Below are 14,431 nucleotides of genomic sequence, written 5' to 3' on the forward strand. Positions count from 1 at the left end.
TGGGAATGTACTACTAACTCAGTACGCAATCCGATTACGCTTGCTACGCCCTATGATGGTGTTTCATTTGTAATACATCATGTTCATCGGATTATGTAATGTCCATCCGTTTTCATCACAATATGTATACACCAAAGCCCCATATGTGGAAGGGAACCTAGACATTGAGGGAGGACACCTAGACATTCAGTGGGACAAACATGAAATTGAACGGGGCGCAAATTCAAGCATACATTCCCAATTTACAATATCAAAAAATGATATATACATATCCAAACATTAACTAACTAAAATTGCACATGGTGTAGGATACCATGACTACACGTGGAGGCTTGGCAGAGCTATAAAATGAAAACCATGTCCTATATGTGGTTGATTAGGACCAAATAAATTTTTTGAAAATTATCCACACAATTGGTTATTTAAACTAATGTACCTATTTAAACTAAGTAAAGCTTATAATTGTTTATTCTATTAATCAATATATGTATGATCTTATGAATAGGTTTGATAACAAACAAACATCACTGTTGGGCCGACTATGGTTTCGGCGGTGGAAATCATTATGCCCACTGTTTCCCGTGGTATGATGCATTTGATCTTTTGATCTGCTTCAATATGGGGCTCAACCCCTTAAAATTTTCCGTTAACGGATGGATAACATGAATAGTAAATTCAATGTGGGCCCAACTGAGTTTAAAATATAAAAGGGAAACGGATTGGCTACTCCCCCTGACACCAGCCCCGGAGCTGGTGGTCGGTGCTCTATGGGCCCCACCATGATGTATGTATTTCATCCATTCCGTTCATCCATTTTTAAATATCATTTTAGGTTTTAATCCCAAAAATGAGAGGGATATAAATCTCAGGTGGACCACACCACAAGAAAACAATAGTGATTGGAAATCCATCATTTAAGTCCTCCTAAGGCCCACTGTACTGTTTGTTTGACATCCAATATGTTGATTAGGTCATAAATATCCAGATGAAGGGAAAAAAACAAAGGTCAACTTGATCCAATACTTTTATGGCCCCAGAAAGTTTTTAATGGTCGAAGTTCATTTAACATTGTTTCCTGTAATGTGGTCCCCTTGAGACTGATATATATCTCATTTTTTGTTTATTACTATAAATTGATCTAGAAAAATAGATGGACGGAATGGATGAAAAACATACATTATTATGGGGCCCACAGAGCACCGACCACCAGCCATTGGCTGGTGGCAGGGGGAGTAGCCAATCCGTTTCCATATAAAAGGTGGGGTCCTTACTCTTGCTTGGGTGGTAACCTCTCAGTAGTTTCAACTCTCGGTCAGGAGTTCGAGTGCCATAGGTGGTGAAATTCCACCAGCGTGAGTGTGCGCGGTGTGTGTGCAGCGTGAGTGTGTGCGGTGTGTGTCTGTCCGTGTGTAATAATAATAAAATAATATATATATGTACCTGTCTTGTGTGCTTTCTTCGCTGGACCCACCATTTCAAGAAGAAAAGATGAAATGCTGATAAGGGGCCGACAAAAAGGGTGTTTTTTTGGGTCTTTCTACGGGAAATGCAGTGGGGAAATGGGGGTGACAGCAACGGCAGGGAAAGTGGCAGCAGAAAGGGAAAGGAAAAGCAAAGAGAGGAAATGGAGAGGAAGAGCCGTTTCCGTCAGGAGGAGGGGTATTTTCGTCCTGAAATTCCGACTCCGTACGAGGAGGTCCAACTGCGTATTCTAAGTTTGTATTGCTTCAAAAAAACCGCTGGATAAAAGGTGGGGTCCACAGTCGTAAATTTCTCTAGAAAAATCAGGGAATCAGGGGAGCGGATTAGGTGTTACTCTTACTGTGGGACCAATATTGATGATGTATTGTATATCCACGCCATCCATCGGTTTTTTCAAGCCCATTTTAGTACTTGGTACCAAAAAATTAATCAGATTAAAATCTCAGGTGGACCACACCACAGGAAACAGGGAGTATTGAACATCCACCGTTAAAAACTACCTAGGCCCACTGTAAGAAAGTACGTAATGTTTATTTTCCATCCAACCAGTTAATAAGGTTAAAATGACCTGGATGAATAGAAAATACAAAGAACAGCTTGATCCAATACTTTTGTGGCCTAAGAAAGATTTTTAATGGCCATTTACTACTTTTTCCAGTTGTGTGGTATATAGGATACATGTATCTGTTTAATTTTTTGAAATAACTTCCTAGAATGATCTGAATAAACAGATGGACGGCGTGGATGTACATCATATTCATTAAGGTGGTCCCCACACGGTAAGGGTAATACCCACCAAGGTGTTAGCAGGGTAACACCTAATCCGCTCCCTTATTAAAGGTACAGACAGACACAATAATTGGACCTTTCACTTGTACAGGTGGGACCGTGGTTCTTTGATCCAAGACGTTGATATGATGTGACTCATCATGGACGGATCATCCACCAAAAGGGTTCCCAGAATAGAAGATCGTAGCCATAAAATGTTTTTCCTTTTTTATAGCTTGAATGGGTAGTGGTGCTCTATCTTCTTTCTTGACCGTTCATTTGTTAGCCATCTATTGAAAGGTTTAGGTTCATCCACGTGGAGAATTTGTGTGCATGTGATCACCCGCGTTGGGTCCCGTAACATAAACGGTTTGGATGATAAAAACAATGAGCCACACGTATGCAAACTGGTTCCCGGATCGATCCGTGTAGCACACAGCAACTAGGCGAGTACCGTGTGCTCCTGGAAAAGAAAAAATTAGCACTGTAGAATATTCCGTACTATGTTTTTGTTTTTTCCCCCGGACGCCCGAAAACTTAGGGCCTGTTCGGGAGCGTGGATGTTTGGACCCCTGTGTTCGGGGTGTAAATCAACTTTAATTCAAAATTACCAATGCATGGTATATTTATGAGGGGTTTGAATTTAATTACTAAATCAATTTTAATATCCCTAATTAGTGAGATATATAATTTTTGACATTATGGTTGTGATAAGCCGGCTGAAATATATATGTTTTACTTGAAAATGATGAAATTCCAAGTCTTGGATGGACCGCAAGAACAAGATCATGTCCGAGTGAATAACCAACGATTTTTAATCGTTGATTAATATGGACAATGTTTGGACGGTGCTGATCATCATTAGTTGGCCATGTGCCCAATAGAATGATAGTGTACTGTGACATACATGTTACACCTGTAACTATTGAAATGATTTTAGGTGTAATCCAAGCTCTCACCGTGGATTACAAACCCCCTCAAAGAGGGGATTGGAAACCCCTTGGATTGGCAGTCCCCAATTACTTTATGCTTCCAAACAACCAAGGGGATTGGAAACCTCCTCCAATCCCCTCTAATCCCCTCCAATCCACAGTGCCAAACGACCCCTTATGCTACCAAAGCAGATTTTTAGGATACGGAAATAGGGTCTTGGACAAAAATACCCTTGGTTTTTAGGGCAAAGCAACTGGAAAAAGTAGGGGTATTTTTGTCTTTATGAGTTCGTCCGTACGAGTAGAGGTCTAATTTGGTTAGGTAGGTTTTGTTCGAGTCGAGTAAAAAAACGTGGGTGCTCCGTCAGGTCTATATTAAAAACTTACCCGCTGGAAAAGCTTGTGGGCACCGCATGATGTTTGTGTTTTATCCACTCTGTCCATTCATTTTTCCAATATTATTTTAGGGCATGAGATCAAAATGAGAATGATCAAAATCTCAGGTGGACCACACCATAAGAAACAATGGTGATTGAACACTGCAAGTTTTAGATTAAGCTGATATTCATTTTTCCCTTCATCCAAGTCTACGTGACCTAATCAAAAGAAAAGGTTGGATGGCAAATAAGTATTATAGTGGGCCGGAGTAAGTTTTCATGCTGGGCCTTCAATCAATGCTAGCAAAATGGATGGACGGCAGGGATAAAACACATGCATCATGATGGAGCCCACGGAGCTTTTTCGGCAGCACATAGCACCGACGTTGGTGTTGTGTGCTACACGAAATCGGATTGCACACTCTTATCGTACTGAGTAAACTCTGTTAGGCCCACCGTGAATTAGGGGTGCACACGGGTCAATTTGGTCCAGTTCTGGGGTGAAACCGGAACCGAACCGTTCCTGATGGTTCTTCAGTTTTTGGAATCGGAACCGGACTGTTAGCACCCTAGAACCGGACCGGAACCAGACCCTGAAAAACGGTTCGGTTCCGGATCGGTTCCACGGTTCTGGGCTAACCCATTTGAGATTTTCCCAAAACAGAACGAAACCCTCTCCTCAAATCATCAGAAAATAAGCAAAACCTACCCGTTTCTGCAATGAGAAGAGATTGATAGGCGTCACTGTCGCTGCCGCTACTGCTGCAGAGGCAACAGCTTCTCTTCCCCTCTTCCGTGGGTCATCGCTAGATGCTAAGAAGCACAAGGGACCGCATGTTAGAATTGACCAAATCAATCTAGAATGGGAGGGAGAATGGAAAATAGAGAAAACCCATCACACCTCCATTGCTAAATAACACATGGGATTGATCAATGAGTCCCCCTCCCTGTGTTTACATTGAGTAATCTCCTCCGAGCATGTTCTTCCTCTCCCGCCCGTTTCTGCAACGACCCAAAAAAGAGAAAAAGAAACATTAGAGATAGAGATGCAGATTGAGAGAGAGAGAGGGGGGGGGGGGGGCAGAGGGACTGAGGGAGGGCTAGAGAGAGAGAGAGGGCAGAGGGACTTTAGGGTTTTTTGCAGGGGCGAGAGGGCCGAGAGGCAGGGCCGTAGGGGGGTGTTAAAGCTAAAGGTGGAACTTTAGGGTTATTTTTTTTATAAACGAATGCTCGATCCACGGTTCGGATCTACGGTTTGTTGCACGGTTCGGATCAACAGTTCAGTTCAATGGTTCGGATATACGATTCGAATCATTTCTACAAGGCCCTAAACCGGAACCGATCCGTAATCAACGATTTTGAGAATTTCAAAACCGGAACCGGATCGTTAGCATCTTAGAACCGGACCAAACTGGACCGATCCAACGGTTTCGATCCGGTTATACGGATCCAACGGTTAGATGTGCACCCCTACCGTGAATGCATGTGGTTTATCCACGCCGTCCATTCATTCATTTTTGCAAATCATTTTAAGGGTTGAACCTAAAATTGATGCATATCCAAAGCTCAAGTGGACGATACCACAAGAAAAAGTAGAAATATTGATTTCCACTATTGAACACTTTCTAAGACCCCAGTGATGTTTATTTGTCATCTAACCTGTTCATAAGATCAGACAGGCATGGATGAAGGGAAAACACAAATATCAGCTTGATCTAAAACTTCTTTGGCACCCAATAATTTTTTAATGGTAGATGTTCAATTCACACTGTTTCCAGTGGTATACTCCACTTAAGGATTGGATACACTCCATTTTTGGGATAAAGCCCTAAAATTATCTGTTAAAAGAGATGGACGGAGTGGATTAAAGGCATGAATGACATTTGCGCCCACAGAGTTTACTCAGTACGCAATCTGCTTCCATGCTACACTACGCAATCGACTCTGGCAAATATTTGGCCCGGCTTTGGTGGATTCTCAGATCCATCGAGATACGTGGGACCCTGTGTAATGACCTGGATAAATTTTAATCAATCTGTTCATGTATGCACGTATCAAACCAAACCACACACACCATACATTCTTCACATGTCGCACACATGTGACACATATTGAAAAAAAAAAGAAGAAATAAATGAATATAAATACAAATAAAAGAAAAAAATTGTGTCAGAAGAAACGTGGGAGGCCTATCCACATTGTTTTAATTAGTTTTATTTATTGTGTTCATGTTAGAAATTTCAAACTCTACTTATCTGGACCATTCAAATTAATCTCATTATACTCACCTTCATCAACTAGTCAATATATCCTCACATCAATCTAAAGTTCAATCCTTTACCTACTTCATAATAGATGGTCTAACCAATCAAAACCATCCAGGGGCAAACCGTATTATCTGGTCTATTGAATTGGAATTTGCCATGTGGACTGTCCATCTAGAAATCTAAACCATTCATTATCCATACCATATAAGTATACATCTAATTAATGGTATTCTAAATACAGATATCGCTTATGTACAAATTATTTTAATTAGAAATAAAGGTATTAGCATGAGCCCTAGCATGAGAGGTGCTTACGTACGTAGACTGAAACTTTTTAGTATTAGTATTAAATATAACATTGATATTAGTATTTAAGTTATGACTTTTTAAATTCAATTTTTTTCTCTCTTCATGCATGAAAATCAACATTAAATTTAGTTTTAAAAAAACTTATTTACAGTTAATGTTAGGACTCATATTTTGCTTCACATATCATGCACGTGCATGAAAATTTATGGCATAAGTCTTATAAATAGGTGTTTAGATATGAGCTTACGGCATGAAGTAGAAGTATGATTCCAGTAGAGTTTGAGTGTGGATCCATCCTTAGAATCATAAAACAATAGTCAATGTGCGCATGTGATGCATAAGTGTGAATCAATCAAGACTTAATTTTAGACATTGTGTACATTGAGTGTATACGTCAGGTTTGTACCACATAAGGTTTGGTCCAACACTTCAAATCAAGTGGATGATCTTAACTTATAGTTTAAAATTTTCAGCTTGTTGTTATGTCATCTTATTCCAAATTTAATAATAATATTGCTTAAATTAGTTATTGATGTGATCAATCTTTTTTTTAAAAAAAATTATTTAATTATTTAGCTTAATTGTTGAAATTTTGAAATATACCTTCAAGTAATTATTGAGTTAAATCGATTTGGTTCATTGTAAAATTCTAATTTAATATTCAATTTTTTTTAAGAATCTTATTTAGCTTAGAATATAATATTACTTAATTATTAAATTATTGAAAGTATAATTTGATTTAAATAAAAAAAATCTAATTTTAATTATAAACTTTTAGAAATTAATAATTTAAATAAATTTTGTTATGAAAATAATCAAATTCATCAACTTTGGAATTTATTTAATAAATTATATTATAATTTGATTGATTTAAATCAATTTCATCTAAAGTTAAATGTAAATATAAATTAATTCTTTAATTATAAAAAATACTTGATTTATATAAATTTGTTAACTTTTGATTTAATATCAAAACAATTGAAAATTTTATTTGTTAAGTTTATATTATAATTAAAATAAATTTTAAATTTTAGAATTTAATGAATAAAAATAATAATAATTTTCTTATGTTAATATGATTTATTATATTTATTTTTAAAAATATAAATTAAGTAAAAATTTTAATTTAATTAAAGTTAGAATTTAAAATAAAGTTTTCTTATACATTATCAAATATCAATAATTCCTAAATTTAATAATAGTAAATTAAAAATATTTTATTTAAGAATTTTTAATTATTAAAGTTTCGACAAAATTATATCTAGAAATATTAATTAGAAATAAAAATTTGTATTATAGATATTTTAAGAATTCAATTATGTAATTATTGATTCTTATAATAATTTTTAAGGGTAGCAAAAGCATGTGAATAAATCCATAATAACTTTATAATTATATTTAGAATTTTTGATTGTGAAGTAATAATTCATCTTAAATGCATGTTTAGTATTTATAGAGCATCACTATTAATATGCTAGGTGTAATGTAAATAAGTAGGGCAATCGTGTCCCTTGGGTGGAAGACCCTAAAGCCAGCGAGTATGGTGATTATGTTCCTTAAGTTAAAGACCCTAAAATCTGTTGGATCTTTTGGAGTCTCCTTTGTTACGGCATATGAACATAATTGTGTACACAGACATACGTCAGAGGTACAACTGGAGAAGTTGTCTAACAACTAATGTATAAATGGGTCCCTCACCATAAGGTACCAATGCGTGGGCTTTTAATTCAATGTGGTCATCCACTTGGGTATAATGTTGTAGGGATTATGGATATTATTTATGAGAATCATGGAAAGTATCATATGCATAACATATTTACGATTATGGTGCTTAAATTCATATTATTTTATTATCCGTATTCTCTTTTTCTCTCTTGTTTATAAAAATTTGATATAATCTAAATATTTTAAATTTTGTATAAGAAATGATCTTACTAGCTTATTATGATCACCTTATTACAAAAACAATGCACAAGTGTAAAGTTGTAATAATACGAGTAAGCGGGTCTCTATTATGAATTTTCATTTCTCTAGAAAATTAGGTTTAGTTTGAATTTCAATTTAGTTTTTGTTCTTTAGGTTTAGTTGGAATTCCAAATTTTGATGTAGAAAATAAAACTACCAAGAGAGTTGAATTTAGTAAACATTATATTATTTCAACAGTATTTTCCTTAAAGCATGCCTTGGCGGTAGAAAAAGATATTAATGAATTTCGAAAAAATCGCGATCAGAAAAGGGATGTAACGAGCAGTGTCAGAACCACTTCACACATGCCACCAATCCTATAAGACACAGTCAAAAGGCAGATGACGATATTGACACTGATGGCCAGACCAGCCTCAATACAACCTTTGCCGTGATTTCTAGGAATTTCTTATAACTACGGACTCGAGGGTCACGCCTCCCGTAATTGCCTCCGACTACAATGACTTCAGTACCCATAGAAACATGGAACGCTACAATCGTCTTGTAGGCCACTGCAACATTACGTGCCACCGCCTTCATATCATCGACCCCCACAAAAATTTTCAATGTCTCGGCCGGATCTGAGACCACCTCATCTATACTGGCAAATACCTCCTCAACTACATCTGAGATCACCTTAAAAAGGGCCACCATCGGCATATTAGAGGTCACCCAATCAACCATAATAGTAGTATAGATCTTCACAATTTAAGTAGCAAAGACAGGAAGGTCAAATACCTCATCCTCAAGCTCAAGATCGCACTTACGCCTTCGTGCAACCTAATGACGACACAACTAAGTCATATGATGACCATGCACAACAATATGATGACCCGTCACATGGATATGATGACTCAGTGCAATCATATGATGACATAATACATGAATTTGATGATCCAATACCCCCATATGAGGATCCAACACCACCGACAGACTTAACCACATTACCAGACACCGAAACTACTAGTGATGTAGTCGAAGGTACCACCATTATATTCGCATCTCTAGTTAGATTATTATTTAATTTTAGAGCGTCGCATTCATTTATCTCATATTGCCTCATATGCTCGTTGGGATTATCTCATGTTTCATTATATAAGAAGTTAGTAGTTGCAACCCCTCTTGGTAAATCAATCAACTTAGATCAGATATGTAAATCCTACCGGATTATGCTTACAAATATAGAGTTGCCAGCTAATCTTATAGTTCTGACAATGAGAGAATAAGATATCATCCTAGGAATGAATTGATTGTCCTTATATCAGGCCAAAATAGATCGCTTCAAGAAGATGGTAACTTTAAACGTTGTTGAGTGACCGCCACTACAGTTCTTTAGGACGTAAAGGAGAGAAGCACCATTTAGTCTATTAACTCTTTCAAAAGCGGACCTATAGGAAGAAGGAATAGAACAAATCCCAGTCATTAACGAATTTTTGAAAACATTTCAGGACATTCCAGGATTACCGCTACGAAGGGAAGTAGATTTTAGTATCGATCTTGTCCCATGGACCGCACCGATCTCTAGAGCACTATATCGCATGGCTCCAATAGAATTGAAGGAACTAAAAGAACAAATTCAATAACTCATGAATCAAGGTTTCATTAGGCCAAGTACATCACCATGGGGAGCACTGGTTTTATTGGTGAGGAAAAATGATATTTTTATGAGGTTGTACATCAACTATCGACAACTTAATAAGGCGACCATTAAAAACAAGTACCCATTACAAAGGATAAATGACTTATTTAATCAGTTGAAGGGAGCGCGATATTTTTTCAAGATAGACTTACGATCCGGATATCATCAATTGAAAATTAAAGACAAGAACGTACCTAATTAGACCTCTTTTAGGACACAATATGGCTACTACAAATTTCTAGTGATGCCCTTTAGTCAAACGAATGCCCCAACAATATTTATGCATCTTATAAATAGGGTCTTCAAATTATATTTGGATCAATTCGTGATAGTATTTATAAATGATATCTTAATATATTCTAAGACTCGGGAAGATCATGTGGGACACCTAAGAATCATTTTGCAAACATTAAAAGAAAATCAGTTGTACACTAAGTTGACGAATTGTGATTTTTGTAAAGAAAATGTGAAATTCTTGAGTCACATGGTTTCAAATAAAGAAGTGTTTGTGGATCCATCAAAGGTCGAGGCAGTAATGAAATGAGAGCATCCCAAGAATGTGACTAAGATGCGTAGTTTTCTTGGTTTAGTTGGATATTGTAAGAGATTTATCGAAGGATTTTCTAAAATTGCTAGATCGTTAACTCAGCTGATAAGAAAAGGCACGCATTTGAAATGAAATAAAAATTGTGAATTAGCTTTCTCCGAATTGAAAAATCGATTAACTTCAGCTCCAGTTCTAACCTTACCAACCAAAAGAAAAAGATTTGTAGTGTATAGTAATGCGTCACATAAAGAGTTGAGATGCATTCTTATGCAAGGCAGTAAAATAATAGCATATGTGTCAAGGCAGTTAAAAACTCATGAACAAAACTATCCTACGCACAATTTGAAACTAGCAGCGATAATATTTGCCCTAAATATTTGGAGACATTATCTATACGACAAGTAATTTGAATTATATTCTTATCACAAGAATCTAAAATATCTTTTTGACAAAAAAGATTTAAATATACAGCAGAGGAGATTGATGAAATTATTAAAAGATTATGATTTCAACCTTTGTTATCATCCAGGTAAGGAAAATTTTATAGCCGATGCATTAAGTAGGAGGACACATAAACTTATGGCATCTCTAGCGATTTAAGAGTGAAAAATGCTTAATAAAATAAAAGATTTTAATATGCAACTTAGAGTAGATGGTACATGTGCTTATCTTAGTAACATAGTGGTGTAGCCCACTCTAATGAGTCGAGTGATGGAATCACAAAATAATGATGTCTGGCTACAAGCAAGAATAGCGAAAGCAGTAGGAAATGATAACTTAAAATGATGTGTAGACCTCGATGATGGAATCAGACTTCGAGGAAGATTATGCGTTCCCCATATTTCTGAATTGAAAAAGGAAATTTTAGATAAAGCACATCACTCGAAGTTCACAGTTCACTCAGGGGCACGAAAATGTACCACGACGTTCGACGATAATATTGGTGGAACAACATGAAGAGAGAAATTGTCGAATATGTGTTTAGATGATATGTCTATCAACAAGTCAAAACCGAGCATAAAAAACCTTTAAGGTTACTTCAGCCCTTGCCAGTTACAAAGTGGAAGTTGGAGCACATTGCTATGGATTTTGTTGTGGGATTTTCGAGGACCAGATGCAATCACGATGCTGTTTGTGATTGTTGATTGATTAACCAAGTCTGCACACTTCCTCCCTATTCGTATTTCTTCATTGATAGACGAGTTGAGCAAGCTTTACATCAAGGAGATCGTTAGACAGCATGGTATCTCCATATCCATTATATCCGATCGAGACTCTAGATTCACGTCGCACTTTTGGAGGAGTTTTCAAGATGCTCTGTGGACATCACTTGACTTCAGAACTGCTTTTTATCCGCAGATGGACGAATAAACCGAACGAGTGAATCAGATCCTTGAAGATATATTTCGCGCTTGCATTCTTGAACTCAAAGGAAATTGGGATGATCATCTACCATTGATCGAGTTTGCGTATAATAACAGTTTTCAAGCTAGCATCAGTATGACACCATATGAAGCATTGTATGGAAGACTACGTCGATCGCGAAACTATTAGACCGAGGTTAGTGAAAGAAGCATGCCTGGACCAGAGATTATGCAGGAAATGACCGAGAAGATACAAATCATTAAGGATCGCCTACGTATGGCACAAAGTCAACTGAAGAGCTACACAAATTACTGAATAAAAGACTTAGAGTTCTTTGTAGGCGATCATGTTCTACTCAAGGTATCATCAATGAAAGGACTGATGCAATTTTAAAAAAAAGAAAGTTAGCACCGCGCTACATTGGGTCATTCGAGATCCTGCAAAGAGTAGGTGTCATGGCCTATAAACTAACTCTACCAACATAGCTATCTTGCATTCGCAACGTATTTGACATATCAATGTTACGAAAGTACGAGAGAGACACGTCACACATTATTGACTGGCAGCCACTAGAAATTCACGAAGATGTCACATACACAGAACAACCAGTTCATATAATTGGTAGAAGAGATCAGGTACTTTGAACCAAAATCATACCACTCATAAAAGTGTGGTGGGAACATCACGATGAATAAGAAGCTTCATGAGAGCGCGGAGATGAAATTCAAGAAAAATACCCGCATCCTTTTACACTATAGGTTCGTTCAATTTTGAGGACAAAATTTCTTTTAAGGGGAAAGAATATAATGACCTGGACAAATTTTAACCAATCCATCCATACATGCGCATACCAAACTAAACTACACACATCATACACCCTTCACATATTGCACACCTGTGACACACATGCGAAAAAATAGAAGAAATAAATTAATATAAATACAAGTAAAAGAAAAAAATGTATTAGAAGAAATGCGGGAGGTCTACCCACGTTGTTTTAATTAGTTTTATTTATTGAGTCTATGTTAGAAATTCCACACACTGCACCTATATAGACCATTCAAATCTCATTATACTCACATTCATCAACTAGCCAATGTATCCTCACATCAATCTAAACCGTTAAAAGAGTTCAATCATTGACCTACTTTATAGTAAATGTTCTAACCAACTAAAATCATCCAGGGGCGAATCGTATCATTTAGTCTATTAAATTGAGATCTGCCATGTGGACTATCCATCTAGAAATCTAAACCATTCATTATCCACACCATCTAAGCATACATCTAATGAATGGTATTTTAAATACAAATCTTGCTTGTGTAGAAATTATTTTAATTAGAAATAGAGGTATAACATGAGCCTTAACATGAGAGGTGCTTACGTTTGTAGGCTGAAACTCTTTAGTATTAGCATTAAATATAACATTGATATTAGTATTTAAGTTAGGACTTTTTAAATTCATTTTTTTTTTCTCTCTTCATGCATGAAAATCAACATTAAATTTAGTTTTAAAAAAACTTATTTGTAGTTAATGTTAAGACTCCTATTTTGCTTCACATATGAAGCGCGTGCATGAAAATTTATGGCATAAGTCCTATAAATAGGTGTTTAGATATGAGCTTACGGCATAAAGTGAAAGCATGAGTCCAGTATGATTTGAGTGTGGGTCCATCCTTAGAATCATATAACAATAGTCAGTATGCACATGTGGTGCATAAGTGTAAGTCAGTTAAGACTCGATTTTAGACATTATGTACATTGAGTGCATACGTTGGGTTTGTACTACATAAGGTTTGTTCTAACACTTCAAATCAAGTGGGTGATCTTAACTTAAAGTTTAAAATTTTCAGCTTACTGTTATGTTATCTTATTCCAAATTTATTTCTTAAATTAGTTATTGATGTGATTGATTTTTTTATTTAAAATTTATTTAATTATTTAGCTTAATTATTGAAATTTTGAAATATACCTTCACGTAATTGTTGAGTTAAATTGATTTGGTTCATTGTAAAATTTTAATTTAATATTCAATTTTTTTAAAAAGGAATCTTATTTAGTTTAGAATATAATATTACTTAATTATTAAATTATTGAAAGTATAATTTGATTTAAATAAAAAATCTAATTTTAATTATAAACTTTTAGAAATTAATAATTTAAATAAATTTTGTTATTAAAATAATCAAATTCATTAGCTTTGGAATTTATTTAATAAATTATATTATAATTTGATTAATTTAAATCAATTTCATCCAAAGTAAAATTTAAATATGAATTAATTCTTTAGTTGTAAAAATACTTGGTTTATATATATTTGTTAAGTTTTGATTTAATATTAGAACAATTGAAAATTTTATTTGTTAAGTTTATATTATAATTAAAATAAATTTTAAATTTTAGAATTTAGTGAATAAAAAAATAAATTTTTTATATTAATATGTTTTATTATATTTAATTTTTTTAAATATGAATTTATTAAATTTTTTTGATTTACTTAAAGTTAGAATTTAAAATAAAATTTTCTTATACATGATCAAATATCAATATTTCTTAAATTTAATAATAGTAAATTAAAAATATTTTATTTAAGAATTTTAATTATTAAAGTTTCAACGAAATTATATCTAGAATTATTAATTAGAAATAAAAATTTGTATTGTTGATATTTTGAGAATTTAATTAAGTAATTATTGATTTTTATAATAATTTTTAAGATTAGCAAAAGTATGTGAATAAATCCATAATAACTTTATGTTTATATTTAGAATTTTTCATTA

Source organism: Magnolia sinica, chromosome 1 (assembly GCF_029962835.1).
Source record: "Magnolia sinica isolate HGM2019 chromosome 1, MsV1, whole genome shotgun sequence".
In the NCBI taxonomy this organism is placed as follows: Eukaryota; Viridiplantae; Streptophyta; class Magnoliopsida; order Magnoliales; family Magnoliaceae; genus Magnolia; species Magnolia sinica.